The sequence below is a fragment of the Cupressus sempervirens genome, chromosome 10 (assembly GCF_028749045.1).
Source record: "Cupressus sempervirens isolate cs-2001-9-10 chromosome 10, ASM2874904v1, whole genome shotgun sequence".
NCBI classification, from domain to species: Eukaryota; Viridiplantae; Streptophyta; class Pinopsida; order Cupressales; family Cupressaceae; genus Cupressus; species Cupressus sempervirens.
Window position 1 is genome coordinate 603608250 of NC_143127.1, and position 12485 is coordinate 603620734.

General features: G+C 35.7%; 1 pseudogene across 1 annotated transcript; it reads right to left on the minus strand.

The window, feature by feature from the left end:
* Positions 1–502: 502 nt before the first annotated feature.
* LOC149535305 (putative pentatricopeptide repeat-containing protein At3g13770, mitochondrial pseudogene) lies at positions 503–4723 on the minus strand (annotated as a pseudogene). Its single transcript, XR_016357347.1, has 2 exons — positions 1782–4723; positions 503–1684 (listed from the first exon to the last, which is right to left on the minus strand). The product of XR_016357347.1 is annotated as a putative pentatricopeptide repeat-containing protein At3g13770, mitochondrial pseudogene (transcript).
* Between the last annotated feature and the right edge of the window lie 7762 nt (positions 4724–12485).

A 12485-nucleotide genomic window follows, 5' to 3' on the forward strand; every position in this document is an offset into this window, starting at 1 on the left:
CTTCTTGCACTCACTCTCACAATGTCCATATCTTTGCAGCAATAACATTATATGTTAGATTTATCAAATATGTCTCTTCCTCTGTTGCTTCTTCCTCTTCCTTTTTGGTTTTGTGACTGTGACAGGGGTTGCCTTGCATGATTTTCAGCACCTTGTCTCCTATCAAAGTGGAAAGAACTTCTTCCTCTGCCTCTGTTAGTCTTAGTTAACTCTAACTAATCGAATTCTTCTATTCTGCTTCGTAATTTGTGGATGTTTGAGCAACGATTTCAGCCACCGGTGACATTTTCAGTGTTTATTTTGTTGTAACTCTTTGTTCAAGTTTTGTTTTACCATGCATATATTTTGCATGTTTTATTTGTCGTGATTCAATTTTGTACAAAGGATGCATTATTATGCATATTGAAAATCAATAAATGAGAGATTGAAGTTCATTCCTGTTAAAATTATTATTATTATCTTTATTTTATTTTTTAACAAGGGAAAAAAAAGCTGCTCACAATAGAAAAATTATTGACTACATTGCACTCTTTCGCATTGATTAATAATGATTACATTATGCATGATTTATACAAACTGAAATTGCGGTGAAGAGTTTCAATTATCACCAATCATGCTTGAGAAAGTGGAGTGCATCTAAACTAAATAACAGTTCTCCTTATTGGACTCAATGTATGGTAACTGGTTGAGTTCTCTGTAAATTACAGATGAGAACAAAATGTTAACACCAATAACCTCTACTTCCTTTACCACTTCTGATTGTGGCTGGTGTTTTTAGAGTAATCTCCAAAGGTTCATTTCTCTTTTGTATTCTAGACTCATGGTTCAACATTGAACCTGTGCACTCCTCAATGGACTACGTAGAAAGATCTTTACATTCTTCAACTGTAGTCACCAATGTATCATGACTGTGGAAGACTTCTAAGGATTTTCTCCACAACTTTTCTATCTGTAACATCTTCACCATATGCTTTTAGCTGATTTACTAGATCCACGACTTGAGACATGAACCGATCTACAGTCTTTGTATCCTTCACTTGCAAGCTTTCAAACCTTTTTCTCAAAATGTATAGCTTGTCATTCTTTACATTTTCTATTCTTTAATATATTGTTGCAAATGTCTAGTTGCAGCTGCAATCTTGGGAAAGATGGATTTTTCAACTCCATTTTGTATGTTCCATAAAGCTCTAGAATCTTTCCTTTTGCTCTCTACATTTGCATTCTTTTGTGCATTTGTCGTTTGAGCTAGTTCTCATGCGCAGGGTTTTTCATACATAGTTTCTACAGCCTCCCAACAATCCAAATTCTTCAAGTAACTCTTCATTTTAATGGCCCATATAATATAATTTTTGTCATTCAATATTGGTCCCTTGTGTGCTAGGATTACTTGTCAATGCCATGACTTCGTTAATCTATTTCTCCCCCTTTTTCTTGAGCTAAGCAACAAGTTTTCTTTGCAAAAAATACTAGGACACTATTACCTTGACATGCATTGGGATGTTTCTGTAGTAGCTGCTTCAATGTCTGCAAGTTAAGCAAGACTGTTATTACTTCCGTCTCTGCAGGGTAAGAACACAACCGGTTCATCCAGAATGTTGACAGACTTCAAATTGCTGCTCTAAGTGGCACGTTTTCTCTAAAAAGCTCTTGATCTTCTTCAGCTTGACCCAATCAACCATTAGCTCTAAACCACCAAATTTTAACAATTAGATCTAAAATAGAGCAATGAAAGAGCGCCATGATTTGAAAGTCAAATCTGACTGAGAAAGAAAGTCGTTCACCTAAATGCGTGATCTAACTGTCGGGAAATTCAACGGCACAGTTAACACGATGTAAACCGATAGTTAACTGACAGACTGCAACTACAACCATAGTTAACCGATAGTCAAAATATACACTTGATCTGAGAATATGATTCTTTTAATTTCTTGGTTTCCTTAGCTCACCAATGATCACCACAGGAACATTGCCCGTTTGTGAAATGATGGAAACGAATGCTATCCCTCAGAATAATTTCTCTTCCAGCAATCTTGGAAATGAACTTGATGGCTGAATGGCAATCACCACACACTCTAAGATTTTTTATGACACGGATAGGTTTCACGGGAGAGGTGTTGATTAGCCCAAATACAACAGCCAGCTTCTCGCTGTGATAGCCAAGGATATGCTCCTTTTGTTCCTCCTCAACATCATGCAGTGCAAAATCCGTGTCAGCTATATAACCTGTTTCCTTCATCTGCCCAGACAATCTCTCCAGCTCCGCAACAATTTCCTTTATTTGTGGGTGTGATCTGTCTCCAACAATAAAAGCATACATCTTATTATTCACTTCAATCCAACTGCTTCCCGGTGTCTTTGTGACACCCCTTTCTTTCATCAGTTTCCGCACTTTTCCTACATTATCCCACCTGCCAGCCGCTGCATAAATGTTGGACAAAAGAACATAATGCCCTGGACTTTTAGTATCTGACTGAAACAAGAATTCTGCCACACGTTCTCCTAATTCTATATTGGAACGAATTCTACAAGAAGCCAGCAAAGATGCCCATACGGTAGCATTAGGCTTTACTGGCATATTAGTAATCAAGTTGTATGCCTCGTACAAATGACCAACACGGCCAAGGAGATCAACCATGCAACAGTAGTGTTCTATTGCAGGAGTCACATTATAGTATTCGTTCATAGAATTGAAGTACTTCCAGCCCTCATCCACGAGCCCTGCATGGCAGCAAGCTGATAGAACTCCAATGAATGTGATATGATTTGGTTTCATGTTTAAAGATTTCATCTTTTCGAAGAGAACCAAGGCTTCCTTCCCAAACCCATGAACAGCTTTCCCTACAATGATTGCATTCCATGAGACTACATCCCAAACAGGCATGTTGTCAAACACAATCTTTGCATCTTCTATGCTTCCACATTTTGCATACATGTCTACTAAGGAATTTCCAACAAGAGTGTCGAACTCAAACCCACTTTTAATTACGTCATCGTGGACAGCCTTCCCATGTTCCAGAGCTGCCAAATTAGCACATGCGGGAAGGACGCTCACAAATGTCACTCCATTTGGTTTCATTCCCATCATTCGCATCTCTCGAAAGAGTTGCAATGCTTCGCTGAAGTTCCCATTCTGTGTATTCCCTGCAACTATTGCATTCCACGAGACCACACATCGTTTCGGCATTCGTCGAAATAAATCAAGCGCTTTCTGAACATGCCCATTCTGCAAATATCCTGAAATCATTGTGTTCCATGATACCAAGTCTTTTTCGGGCATTTCGTCGAACAGTTTCATGGCTTCCTCAACTCTCCCACTCTGCGTGTACCCTATAATCATTTGGTTCCATGAAACCACGTCTGGATGGGGTATTCTCTTGAACAACTCCATGGCCTTGTCAACAAGATTACTCCGTAAAAGTCCCGCAATCATCGCATTCCACGAAAACACGTCTCGTTCCAGCATCTTCTGAAACAAATTCAGAGCTTCTTCAACCTGTCCATTCTCTCCAAATCCATCGACCACTATGTTCCACGAGAACAGATTTGGTTTGGGTATTCTGTGAAAGATTCTCATTGCCTCCTGCATATGGCCATTATAAGCATAACCTGAGAGCAAGGTGTTCCACAACACAGTATCCCGCTCTTGCATTTTGTCAAACACTTTCCGTGCATCCTCTGTTCTGCCACACTTGAAATACATATCAACCAACGCACTGGCCACAAAAACATCATGTTGAAACCCATTTCTAACAATACATCCCTGTAACTCTTGGCCATAGTGCAAGGCTTCCAACGCAGCGCAGGCTGGAAGAATACACGGAAATACGAATCGATCTGAAGAAATTCCCGATCTTTGCATTTGGTGAAACAGTGTCAAGGCATCCCACGGCCGAGCATTTCTGGAATAAGCTCCCATCAAGGCAGTCCAAGTCACAACATTTGGCTCAGACATTTTTTCAAACACTTGGCGGGCATCTTCCAGACAGAGGAACTTCGTATACATAATCACAAGTTTGGTATCTAAATGAACATCTGGCTTAAACCCAGTTATAATGACACGGGAATGTACTAGTTTGGCCTCTGGCAGGGCCTTATTATGAATGCAGGCCTGCAAGAGAGAGGAATACACAGAATCATTCGGTTCATTGATAAAATTCAAAACTTCCAGAGCCTCTTTCAACCACCCCTGCTTACAAAATGCTTTCAGCTTTCCCACACAGCTTTGATCAGTATTGTAATTACCTGCCAACTGAATGTGGTTGCCAGGCCTCGCTATGGCATTAGCCATTAAAGTGGATTTGAGAGAACCAAGTGCAGCCACTGTTTTGTGATTGCAGAGTCCTGACATTGCTGCTTACTATCACTTTTCACCAAATTCATGGCGGGTATAAAGAAAATCTAACTTGTAATGGCTGAAAAGGTTGTGAGAATGCTTCTCCATTTCCCTCGATTATCGCCCAGCTAGGGTTGAATTTCTGCACAAAGGTTTTATTAGAGTTCACGAAAACAGTCGAGAGGATCATGCTCGTCTAGCTTCAATGCTTCCTTCAGATTGTATTTGACTTCACCTGATCCACTGCTCGATTTAATGGTTGATTTGGTGCATTATATTTTATATCTTTAATTTTAATCTGAGTTTCAAAGTTTGGGAACTCTGAATGGGAAATTATTTCTACAATAGGCTCAACGGGGACAACAAATTTTATATTTGTTTGTAATTCTATATATTTCTCTCAATCTTTTTAACTTATTTTATCTGATCTTTTATTTTTTGGTTCTCATTTTAGTTATTTAATAGGGGAAGATACTATTAGGGTCCAATAGTGTTAATTTGACCTTCAATACATACTTAGTTGTTAATTAAAAATATGAATAAGAGATGATTTTCATTTATTTGTATAAATAAAGTCATTTTATTAGTTTTAAAAAATGTTTATGTTTATAAGAATAACTACTTTATGCAAGTGATTCTAAAGTACATATCAAATAAAGAAAGAAATACAAGTGAGTAGTTATTGGTCTCTCAATTGACAATTTTAAAACTCAAATTAAACTTGATGGGATGTCTTCATTACTTTCTCCCAAATTTCTTTGGACTTGTAAATACATTAATTCCAACTTCTATTTGTCAACAATTGGTGTAGGGCTCCCTAATAGACTAAAAAATAAAAAAAATATGATGACAAACCTACACAAATGAAAATTGAATTGAAAATGCAAGTACAAAAGGTTCAAATGAATGCAAGCAACCTCTATTTAGCTTGTGTTGCCCATCTCCTAATTAAGTCTGAAATAATTGATTGTTTCCCACCAATATTCAAAATTCAAAATCATCGTGTCCATATTGAAATGGAGTATGATTTGTAATTGCCTCCACTTGTCCAAAATTAATTGTATGCTTTGCTTGAATAGTCTCTCCACAATCTTGGGGGGTTGGGGGGTGGGGCGTGAGATTTTTATGCTACATTTGCTTTCAACCAGATGTTGTAAGACCCCTCCTTGCATGTACTTATTTTAAATATGAATTTCTCTATTAAATCCTATGTAGGAGATTTGATTGGATATATCAGCATGACAAGGTGATGGTAGGGGAAATTGTTATAGTTCTTGCTAGAAACCATGTTGAGGACATTATGATAAATTTAAGCTATCTTAGGCATAATGTTTTGATGGTTGTTACGATAATATAATTTAATACTTACACTTTTAAGAATCATTATAAATTTGAAGGTAAAGACTATCAACTCACTAGAAGTGCCCTTAGGGTAGCTTAATATTAAATATTAAAAGTACAGTATGATGTGTAAGGTTGTAGGGTATCATGTACAAGAGGTCATACTTCTGTATTGGGATAAGTTATTGGTTGTTCAAAATTATGGTTTAAACCATAAACATTGCATGTGTTCTCTAGGATACATCTGCATACGTAGGTGATAAACATTTAATGGACTTAAATGATTATGATGATGGAACCAAATTAAGGTTTTACAGTTAGGTGATTTAATGGAAATTGATATCAATTGATACGCTCATATTTCGATACCCAATGATTTGAGACTTGCTACATTATTTGACTGTTTAAACATTGATTTAAGCTATTGATGCTATACAGTGTTTTACCTAATGATGATGTTATTTATGATACCTTGATGATTATGTTATACACATTTAGATAGTTCATTTTGATAATACTAAATTGATCAAAAATAAATTCAGAATGATTTGATGAGTTATGTTTAAAAAGTTTAAGATTGAAATCGATGGATTATATCATGGTATTTGAATTACACATATTTTATATGAATACTGCAAAAGATAAGTTCATTGAAATGAGATTATGGATGTTAAATGGTTAATCCAATTATACAAGTTTGTTACATTTAATCCATGTGCAGAAATGAAAAAAAAGATTACTGAAATGGAATTTGAAAGGTTTTGAGTTAAATTTGATTATGCAAGTTAAGTTTATGTATATATGTGATTTTTCCCAAACTACTGTTATTCGAATTGAGTGTGCAGATAGATATCTTGAGAGTCGTCATTTATGGAAACATGTATTCAACATTTCATTTACGCATTTAGAGTTAGAAAATTGTCTAAGTGTTAGACAATTTGTAACAACATAGAGAACATATGTGATGTGTACGGATGAATCATTGAGAGTTAGCTTATGCGTAATTGAGAAAAGCTCTATGACAGTGTCATGATCACATGTACTAGTGCACAGATGTGTATGGACAGTGCGACGTGAGTTATGATTGAAATGCCAGTACGAGTATTTGATAGAGTAGAACATAGCATAACAGAGAATTGAGTTGTACGACTTAAGGAATTATTTTGGTAACAAAATAATTACTAATTCTTGATGAGCCAACTTTGTGGATGCTATTCTATAAATTATTTTATATTATATCAAGCGTGTGAAGACATGAAGGCCAACTAAGAAGAGATTTACTAATATACAAGGTATAAGTAAAGATCTTATCTTATGAAGATAAGTGGGAAACATATGTGTGATCTATGCGATATTTGTGATTGATGTGAAGTTGATGAGATGATATGCAAACTACGTGATGCAAGATCTGATGTATGATCAAAGTAAGTGTGAACTACAATAGCTAGAAAGTATTGTATGTACATCTATTCTTGTGAAGAACTTCATTTTATAAATGCATTTTAGGGAAGTGGGATCTTCTTGCATACATTGTATTTGATCTACCAACTCCTAATAGGGTTGAGGCTTCTAACAAGGGCTAGTCCTCTAACAAGGACTTGAGACACTGTATGTACTTTATAGACTCCTAATAGGGTCAATATCCTTAACATGATTCTTTTGTTTAGTGGATCATCTAGTGGGTATCATCCTCCCCAGGGTGTTCCCTTGGCCAGGGTTTCCCTAGTTAATAAATAATGGTTTTATGAGTTCTTTATGTACATGGTTATATTTATTGTTCAATATTGTTGTTTTACTTTCATATGCAAGTTATAAAGTAATTAGCAATATTCAGTTGTGGACAAAAGTTTGTAGATCCTAGTTAAGTCAAGAATACAGACCTTAGATCCTAGTTAAGTCAAGTGACATCTAAATTAGATACTATCAAAATTAAGCATGCAAAATTAGAAAATTACAATATCATTATGAAAGAAGAATTGACACAAGCTAAGCAATAGATAGAGAAACTTTATTCCAGTAGTGAGAAGATTGATGAACATATATTTCACCAGAGACCTTCTTATGATAAGACAAGACTTGGATATCTTATTGGAGAGAAATCAACCAAGAAAGTTGAAATCAGAAGAGAATTAGATCTAGTTATTTATTCCCCTAAAGAATCTAATTTGAGTAAGCTAGGATCAAGCACATCTACTAATGTATCAAAAGAGATTGAATTACTTGATTTGTTAGCAAAACATGATGAACCTAAGAAAACAGAGCTAGTTGATAAACCTAGGCAAGATGAACCACCTAAGAATGTAAGTCATGAATTCAGAGGTAGATGTTTCATACGCAATGAAGTTAGTCATATGAAAAGAGGTTGCATAGGTAATTCTTGTAAACCTATTACTAATTTTTATTGTTATAATTGTCATGGTTATGGACATAAAGAAGTGGATTGTAAGAAACCTAATTTTGATGGTAATAATGCAAATAGTAGAATGTTTAGGAACACTAATCCTGTAGTTAATGAAAGAGGGAGATCACATAATAGATCCAATGATGGAGAGAAACCTAATGGAGAAAAGAACCAATTTGTGTGTTACAAGTGTAACAAACCAAGACACATTGCAAGAAATTACAGAGCACTTGAAAGTCAGAATGGAACCAATCAAAGAAGAAATGCACCTGTATGTTATGTAATAACTTTAGAAACATAATGAGATATTGCATAATGGATAGAAGAAACTTCAATAGGAATCCTAGCCACAGAAGGAACAACAACAAGAATGACAAAAGGAATGGAAATGACAATGATAACAGTCAGAAGGAAGTAGTCAAGTTAAAAGCATTTGTGACAATTAAGGATCCATAAATCTCTTATACAATTTTGGAAGAACAATATTTTGATGCACCTAATGAGAGATTAAAGTCACTGATTGTTTGTGACTCATCCTACCTGAATTAAGCAGTTTCTAAAGAGGTAGAGCATTAGTTGGTTAGAACTAATGTTAGAGAGTGAGTTGAAAGTTGCACAATTAATAGGAGGTAGCTGACATAGAGAGGAAGCTATGGTCAAGTGCACAAGCTTAGATATGATCGCAATAAGAAAGAATTCAAAAAATAAGTTTACTAGAAAATAAAGACAGTATCTGAATTTTTGGTAGATATGCATTTAATGTGCAGTATGATTTGAAATGATTTAAGGATTGTAAACAAGATTGCGTGTACCATTTGTTCATGTGAAGTGTTTTGAGTGAATTAAAGAGTGATTTGACAATGAAGTAAAGTACGTAGAAAGGCATTTTGAAGCACAAAGTTGTTGAAGCCCTAAAACACGATTTTACGGTATTTTATGGAGCTAAAACTAAGCTTTTCAGTGAATACAGTTGTATTGCAATGACCAGTCAGACAATTTTTAATGTGAGTGAAAGGCCATGATATGTATTCAAGAAATATCCACTTGTTTCACTTATGGATGACCCATTTGGGGCATTTTTGTAAGTTCTGGAGAATGTGATTCATGTTGAAGACATCGTAAGCTATATATATATTGTAAAATTGAGAGCATAGGTGATGAAGATATACACAAGGACTTAGGGACTATGTGTAACTAGTGACCTATCCTTGAAGTCTGAGTATGCATACCTAAGCGAGTTGAATTTGGTAAAGTACATGTTTTATACGGAGTTTGACAACAATGATTGGACCCAAATCATTCTTAAGTAGGGTGCATGATGATATGTTCTAGTTAGGTTATGTGCAAGTTGAAATTGACAATGACCTAATTCATAAGGTCATAGGACTAAGTAAAGACTGATGCAATCCCATAAATGAGAAGAATGTAAGGAAGATGGTTGAGACAAACCTAAATACAAGATTTGATGGAAGGAATATGAAGGTAGATACAATTCAGATAAAGGAGTGAAATTATTGAGTAAAATATTACAATACAAGTTTAACCATGGCTCAAGGGTTAAATCAGTACTAGCTGGATTTTTACATGCAACTTATGTAATGGAAATTTAGGGAAGAAAAGTAAATTTGTGTGAGATTATCAGATTGTAGTTGTTAGATAACATTGTAAAAGTGAAGAAGACAAAGAGTGCAGTCTTTAGATTTGAGTCCTTATTGACTCATTTATTCTTTTATACAACAAGGAAGTTCCTAGGAGTGACAAACTGGGATAACAATGAGTTCACAATGAAATTGGTGACTCAATGCTATATATCAAAGGTGGAGAATGTTAGAGATGATGACATAGATAGAATGATGAAGAGTTTCTAGACTGAAATGAAAGAGGTACATAATACCTCCATCCATGGTAGAGAAGTACAAGGATGATTTATACTTCATGGTGGAGATAGACTACACATACATGGAAATTGTGGAACCTAGAGTTAAGTTCATAGAGCCCATGGGATATGAAATGAGTGTAGAGCTTATAGAAGGGTATGCATAGATCATACTTCAATTTGAGAAGGACATTGAGTGCCCTAGATTGGGAACCTATGAAGAGAAGATGAGAATAGTTCATTCTAAACTATACAACAAGGAAAGAAAGAAGAAAGTGGAGAAAGTAATTGATTATATCCTTAAGGAATCAGGTATGACTTGAGAAGAATTCAATAAGGTGAAGGGAATTGCACTAGAGATGAAGAAAAATGGGTAGTCTAAAGTGATAGCAACAACTCCTATTATTGTTGTAGGACCTTCAGAAGGTGTAACCATTGCACAGTCATGTGCACAAGCCCCAATTGCATCATATGCAATAGTTTCACAAGTGCAACTAGTAAAGACAAGAAGTGAACAACCTAGGAGGTAGCCAGAAGTGGAAACACCTGTTGTGTGGAGGAAATCACAAAGATTGGTGAAGGTTAAGCAAGAACCTGCACCATCCACTAAGAAAAGGGTCAAGCAAACCACCAATGAACTCAGAAAGAGAAGGAAGACACTACAAGTCAGTAACTCTAAAGAATCTAAGGATGAAGCTAAAGATAGGCTAGTGGAGCAAGCAGCGCAGGAAGGAAGAACTCTAGCAGGCAAGAAAGTATGGAAACCAAAGGTAGAGAACCTTAACATGGAAATGATTAATGATGATAATTTTTTACAGTTGAACAAATATTATAGTGCGTACAATAATATGAATAGAAGGTAGTTAGAGAATGCCGCAGTAAGGAATATGATACTGTAGAATAAGAGGTTTGACAGTATACACAATTAGATTCCAGAAGATCTACTTAATAGATTGTTAAATAGAAAGAAGAGAGTGTTGGAAGAAGACAACAACTTGAGAATAACAATGATCAAAAAGTTGTATGAATCCAACTCCAAAGAGGGCTCTGAAAGAATTTTGAAGGGTATTGAGCCCTTGCTAAGGAATAAAAGAAGAGAAATTATTATGATGTGAGGCAACTATGAGGATGTTAGGAAAGAAACAAAGGAGGTAATTGTAAAATTCATGACCTCACTACTAGAGGTGAGTGCACAATCCAAAGCTGAGAGCCCAATGTATGTACAAGCTAGTACACCTTCTAGTGATGAGGAAGAAGAAGAGGAGACACAAAAGGCACTCTCACCACCACACATTGTTATGGGTACTGAATCCATGCAAGTGGATAGTACACACATCACTGTAGATGCAAAGGAGAATCCATTTGCAGCTTTTGGCCAAACCATTGTTGGCAATATCATAGTTTATACTAGCTCTAATGATGGGGAAGAGGAAAATAAGAAAGAGGATAAGGAAAACATAAAAGAAGAAGAAAAGAGGAAGGAAGAAAATAAAAAGCTAGAAAAAGAAGAAAAGAAAAGAAAACAAGAGGAAAAGGTAAGGAAGAAGGAAGAAGAAGAGTAGAGATAGAAGGAAGAAGAGAAGAAGAAAGAGGAAGATGAAAGGAAGAAGAAGAAGAGGAAGAGAAAAGGAAGAAAGCCAAAGAAGCAAATGAGAAGCTAGAAAAAGAGAAGAACAAAGTCAAGGACGAAAAGAAAATTGGAGTTACATCTACTCCAGTTGTAACTCCTATGGTAGTAGCAACAACAATAGCAGTGGCATCTAATGATGATGATGATCAAAAGGGATTGATAAGCTTATTGAGCAAATTATTTGAGAAGAAAAAATTAGTAAAGTCTTTGGAGAAGACACTAATTGAAGTCTTGGATAGAATGAAGATGACAATTACCACAACTATAGTCATTCCAAACTTGCAGTCTAAGGCCAAAGAAATGGTGAAAACCTTTGATAAGGAATTCACAACTTTAGCTGAGATAGCATAAGCACAAGCTCAGGCCAAGCATGATGCAACAATATTTGACATAGTGTGCACAAATGTGAGAAATGGCTTGAAGGCACTGGATGTAAGCATCAAAGAACTTAGTAAACACATTGATGAAAGTAAGAAGTTGTATGGATAGTGCACACTATCATACAAGTACCCAATAAACTTTGAGAGTCAGATAAAGGGTAAGACGAGTGAACTTGAAACACTCAGTGCAAAAATACAATTACCTGAGACCAATATTGAATAATGTGGAACATAAGTGGAGAAGATCCACAGTATGATCAACAACTTAGAATTAGATAAGGAGAAGGCATCAAAAAGGTTCTCTAGTCTTAGAGAAGCCTTGTCTCCTAAGATCAACATTTTGCAGAGGCAACTGGAAGAATGTCTTTCAGCAAAGACTTCCTATGACAAGTTTGCTAATATTGACTTGAGCACAGTTGAAGTGGCATCCTATGCACTATGCACACTACTCAGTATCTCTGATAAAGTGAAGTAGAACTGAAAGAAGGAAGTGGATAGGCTAAAACTTATTTTATGCAGATTGT